Below are 6,000 nucleotides of genomic sequence, written 5' to 3'. Positions count from 1 at the left end.
CAGCTGTGAGCCTTCCAACCTTCTAAGTATTCCTTTATATGTGGTTCAGAGTTCTGGGACCATCCCCTGAACCTGCTTGGTCGGGTATTCTGTGTTGTTGTTGGAGCTCTCTGCTATAGGTCCACCCGATCCGCCATCTTGTTTGTTCTCCTCAACACTTCTTAAAGGCATGTTATAAAGCTCCACTTTAGTTATGTCATCCTCTACTCTTCTACTAGCTCTTCTAATTTCTTAATATTCAGTCCATATCTCTATTATAGTACTTACCTTTGTTGATTTTCTCACCCTTCTAATTCTTTCACCTGGCATCTTTGATGGATTAAATAAAAATGCATTATATAGTATTGTAAATGGTCAATTCTATGAATTAATGAATGGCTGGTCAAATGAAACTGGATCTCTGGAAAGGTTCTTCTATTGCCTTAGGTAATAGTTTCAACCCAAGTAATGTGAAAATAGCATTTCAGTAGGTCGATCAGTGTATGTATGAGAAAAAGTCCATGTTGCATGTATTCTCAGGGAAATTGATAACCATAGCTCTAAAGACAGATTAGGTTTGAATGGCAGTTTAAACATACCAGTGGCTCCTGAGAAACCCTGGGTCAGAACCAACTCAACAGCACTTAACAACAACATAAATAAAGAGTCAACAAAAAGAGGAAAACGCCCAATGGGATGATGGATTGATGTAGTTGCTATAATAATAGGCTCAAACGTAACAACGGTGGTGGGACTGGAACAGGAACAAGCAGTGCTTTGTTCTGCTGTACATTGGAGCTGACCCAATAGCACCTAACAACAACATAACAACAAAGTACCAATGACCAATGTCATTCTTAAAGGAGAGAAACTTAAAATAGTCCCCTTGCAAATGGGAACCAGACACAAATGTCCTTTATCATTACTTCACTTCAATATTGTATTGGAAATCCTACCCAGAACAAAAGGGTAAGAAAGGGGAATAAAAAGCACTCAAACAGACAAAAAAGAAGTGAACCCATCTCTATTCACAGATAAAAAGATATTATAAATAGAAAATTTCAGAGACTTAACAAAATAACTATTGGAACTAATAGAATAACTCAGCAAAGTGTAGGGTACAAGATCAACATACAAAAATCAATCAGATTACATAGATCAAACTAACAAAGAAAATATGGAAATCAGGAAAACAATACCATAGCCCCCCTAAAGAGGAAGTTCTTAAGAATAAATCTAACCAAAGATACAAAAGACCTATACAAAGAAAACCACAAAACACAGCTACAAGAAGCCAAAGAAGAGCTACACAAAGAGAAACAAATACCATGCTCATCCATAGGAAGACGTGATATTGTGAAAATGTCAACACTGTCCAAAAGTGATCCATATCCTCATGTATACCAGGATCCTGATCTAGATTCATCATTATTTAAAGAGAGAAAAAAAACAAGAAAACTAATCACCAATGTTATATGTAAAAGAAAGAGATCCCGGTAAGCAAAGCTCTACTAAAGAAAAACAAAGGAGTGGGCTTCACACTTACTGTTAAAAAAACACTGGCCCTAACCATCCCTCCTATTGCAGCCTGGAGGTCCCTGTTGGATATGATAATCTATTATAATGGCCACAAAGAACTCGGGCACCATATTTACAGCTATGGAGTTTATCAGTGAAGTTAACAGTTTACAAAGTAGGCACAGTTCTTTCAGATGGAAAAGACTCAGGCAGGCTTTTCTCAGGCCCTCACCTCATTGGACTGGTCTCTGTCCTGCTCTGGCAATGTTTTAAAATGATTGTTAGGACTGCTAATAGATGCTCATGTCCTGGTGTGGTGCTGTGGATTAATGCACTGGACTGCAAAGTAGGGTTGAACCACAAGGCCGGCAGTTCAAGCTCAGCAGTTGTTCCTCAGACGCCCTATTCATCGCTATTGGTCAGAACCTACTTGACAGCATAAATGTCCAAGTATAGCACTATAGGATAAGTACTGGTCTAATACCTGCAGGGCCAACTACTATTTGGAAATGCTATATATGGTTGCTATGAGTTATCAACAGAGAAAAGATTGAAGTTGTCAAGGACTTCATTCTTTTTGGATCAACTATCAACACTCATGGAAGCAGCAGTCAAGAAATCAAATGATGTATTGCATTAGGCAAACCTGCTGCACAAGACCTTTTTAAAGTGTCCAAGAGCAAAGATAGGCACATAGACCAATGTAACAGAACTGAGACCCCAGAAGAAAATCTATCCACCTATGAACAGCTGATCTTTGACAAAGGTCCAAAGCCCATTAAATGTGGAAGAGATAGTCTCTTTAAACAATGGTGCTAGGAAAACTCGGTATCAATTTGCAGGAAAAATGAAACAGAACCCATATCTCACTATATACAAAAACTAATGCAAAATAGAAAACCTAAAATTGTAAAGATTGTCAAACAAAAAATAGGGATAAACTTAGGAGCCCTCGTACATGGCATAAATATACAAATAAACATAACCAAAAGTGTACAAACCACAGAAGACCAAGTAGATGACTGGGACCTTTTAAAGTTTAAACTCTTAGGCCCATTAAAAGACTTCTCCAAAAGAGTTAAAACAAATATAGAAACAAAAAAATTGGCGTTGGTGTATATGACAAATGACTAATGTGTAAACTTGATAGAATAATTCAATACCTGAACATCAAAAACACAAACCCAATTTTTAAAAGGGGCAAAGGACCTGAACACACACTTCACCAAAAAAGGCATTTAGGGAGATGACAAACATGTGAATTAGGCCTTGGTGATGGTGGTGCTGGTTGTGTGCCTTGTGATTCACAGTATCCCTTTATAGGATTTCTGAAGCTGTCAATCTTTATAGAAGCAGAAAGTCTCCTCATATTTCTCCTGCAGAGCAATTGGTAACCCACTATGCCACTAGGGCTCCTAAGCTAGATGTTGTTATTGTTATTAAGTGCCATTGATTTGGTTCAGGCTCATAGCAACCATGAGTTAGGCATTACTGTTAAGTGTGGATGAATCGAGTCTGACTCATAGAGACACTGTACAGGGTTTCCAAGGTGATGGAAATCATATCATTCTAACATCAATATCACAGTTCAGAAAAACAGAAACTAATAAGTGCCTGTGAGGATGTGAAGAGGATGTAACCTTCATCTAGCCCTGGTGGGACTATAAAACTCATAGCAACCATGAGTTAGGCATTGCTGTTAAGTGTGGATGAATCGAGTCTGACTCATAGTGATACTCGACAGGGTTTCCAAGGTGGTGGAAATCATATCATTCCAACATTAATATCACAGTTCAGAAAAACAGAAAATAATAAGTGCCTGTGAGGATGTGAAGAGGATGTAACCTTCATCTAGCCCTGGTGGGACTCTAAAATGGTACAACCACCATGAAAAGTCTACAGAGTCTCATTTAAAAGTTGGAAATAGAAACAACATATGATCAAGCAGTTTCACTACTAGGCATACGAGAGGGCTTCTAAAAGTCTGTGGAAAAATGGAATTAAAAGATAATGGAATTTCCCCACAAACTTTTGAAGCCTCCTCATATATCCTGAGAAATAAGAGCCAAGACAGGAATAGATATATGCACATCCATGATCATCAAAATATTATTCATGATAGCAAAAAGATGGAAGTAACCTAAGTTCTCATCAATGGATGAATGGATAAACAAAATATGGTGCATACACAAAATGAAATACTATGTTAAGGAGCAATGATAAATCTGTGAAACACCTCATAACATGGATGAGTCTGGAAAACATTATGGTGAATGAAATTAGTCAGTCACAAAATGACAAACCTAGTCTGAGACCACTATTATAAAAAGTCAAGAAAAAGTTTGCACACAGAAATAAACAATCTTTGATGTTTAGCAGGGATGTAAGGGGAAGTAAAGGTAAATCACTAATTAGAGTAGGCACCTATTAACATGGGTAAAGGGAAAAACAATAGTACGCTAAGAAGAAGATCAGTACAAAATGACCAAGGCAAAGGAAAACACTAGGAGGAACACAGGAGTCAATGGCAATGTAGGTAAATATTATTATATATGCAGTGCGAAAAAGAAGCCCTTGTAGCATAGTAGGTTACACGTTGGGATGTTGATCAATCACCAGGTCTGCAATTCAGAACAACCAGCCATGCGATGGGAGAAAGGTGAGTCATAAAGATTTACAGCCTCAGAACTTATTTAAAGGCATACAGCAGCAGCAGCATGCAAAGCTACAATAACAGCAACTAGTTTGTGATTTACAAGAACAAGTGGAACAGGTGTGGGAAGGTGAATGGGACTACTTCTATGAATCTTTATAAGCTTAGAAGAGGATATTTTGACATATGAATTTATCTGTGCTGTAAATATATCTATATATATCATAAAGCACACATGGGGCCAAGTTATGACAATTACTTTGCTAAAATGAAAGACCTTGAAGAATGAGTCACTGGGCCTGGGAGCCCAAGACCGTAGTCTCAGGGGACATCAAGGTCCATTGGCATAACATAGACCACAAAGAGAGTGTTCTACATCCTAATTCAGTAAGTAGCAACTGGAGTCTTAAAAGCTTGTGAGTTTTAGCACTTGTTAACGACAGATCTGTCTGTCTATCTCTTTAAGTTTGTGGACACTCATCTAAAGTACAACTATTGGTCTGTCCCCATCTGGACAAAAGAAAAGTGAAGAAAATTGAAGACTCATGTAAACAATTAGTCCAGATGACTAATGGACTAAACAAACAGTCTCCAAGACCCTGAGATGGTGCCCACTACCACTACTGAAAGGGGCAGATTGTGGAACAGACCATAAATTGCTTATATGCAAATTCAGACTGAAGTGAAGAAAATGAAAACAAATACATGAGAGCCAAAATATGACCTTGAATATATCCCGCCTGAATTTAGAGATCATCTGAAGAACAGATTTGATACATAAAAGACTAAAGACCAAAGACCAGAAGCGTTGTGGGATGATATCAAGAATATCACACAAGAAGAAAAATAAAGGTCATTAAGAAGATAAGAAAGAAGAAAAAGATAAAAATGAAAGTTAAAAGAGACATTGAAACTTGCACTCCATTGCAGATTTGCTAAAGGAAATGGAAGAAATGAGGTACAAGAGCTGAACAGAAAATTTCAAAGATAAGCTCAAGAAGACCTAGTCAAATATTACAACAAAATATGCCACAAACTGGAGTCAGAAAACCCAAAGGGTAGAACACACTCAGCAGTTCTCAACCTGGGGCTACTGAAGAAAAAATCCAAGCCTAAACTTTCATTATTGAAGGATTCTCTGAGCAAATTATTAACAGATGCAGAAAGCATCAGAAGATGGAAGGAATACACAGAGTCACTGTAATAAAAGGAAATGGTTGATGTTCAACCATTTCAAGAGGTAGCATATGATCAAAAGCCAATGACACTGAAGGAAGAAGTCCAAGATGTATTGAAGGAATTGGCAAAGAACAAGGCACCCAGGAATTGATGGAATAAAAACTGAAATCTTTCAAGAAAGTGAGGCAGCACTGGAGGCACTCACTCATCTCTGCCAAGAAATTTGGAAGACAACAATCTGGCCAATTGATTAGAAGAGATCCATATTTGTGCCCATTCCAAAGAGAGGTGACTCAACGGAATGCAGAAATCATCAGACAATAATATCTTTGATATCCCATGAGAGTAAAATTTTACTCAAGATAATACAGAAATGGCTGCAAGCATACATTGACAGAGAATTTCCAGGGGTTCAACCTGGCTTCAGAAGAACACATGGAATGAGGGATATCATTGCTGATGTCCGATGGATCTTGGCTGAAAGCAGAGAATACCAGAAAAGTGTTTACCTGTGCTTTATTGACTACACAAAGGCTTTTGATTATGTGGATCATGACAAATTATGGACAACATTGTGAAGTGTGAGTATTCCTGAACACTTAATTGTGCTCATGAGGAATCTCTACATGGACCAAGAGGCAGTTGTTTGAATAGAACATGGGAACACAGAA

Source organism: Chrysochloris asiatica, unplaced genomic scaffold (assembly GCF_000296735.1).
Source record: "Chrysochloris asiatica unplaced genomic scaffold, ChrAsi1.0 scaffold00081, whole genome shotgun sequence".
In the NCBI taxonomy this organism is placed as follows: Eukaryota; Metazoa; Chordata; class Mammalia; order Afrosoricida; family Chrysochloridae; genus Chrysochloris; species Chrysochloris asiatica.
This window is presented reverse-complemented; position numbering follows the sequence as displayed.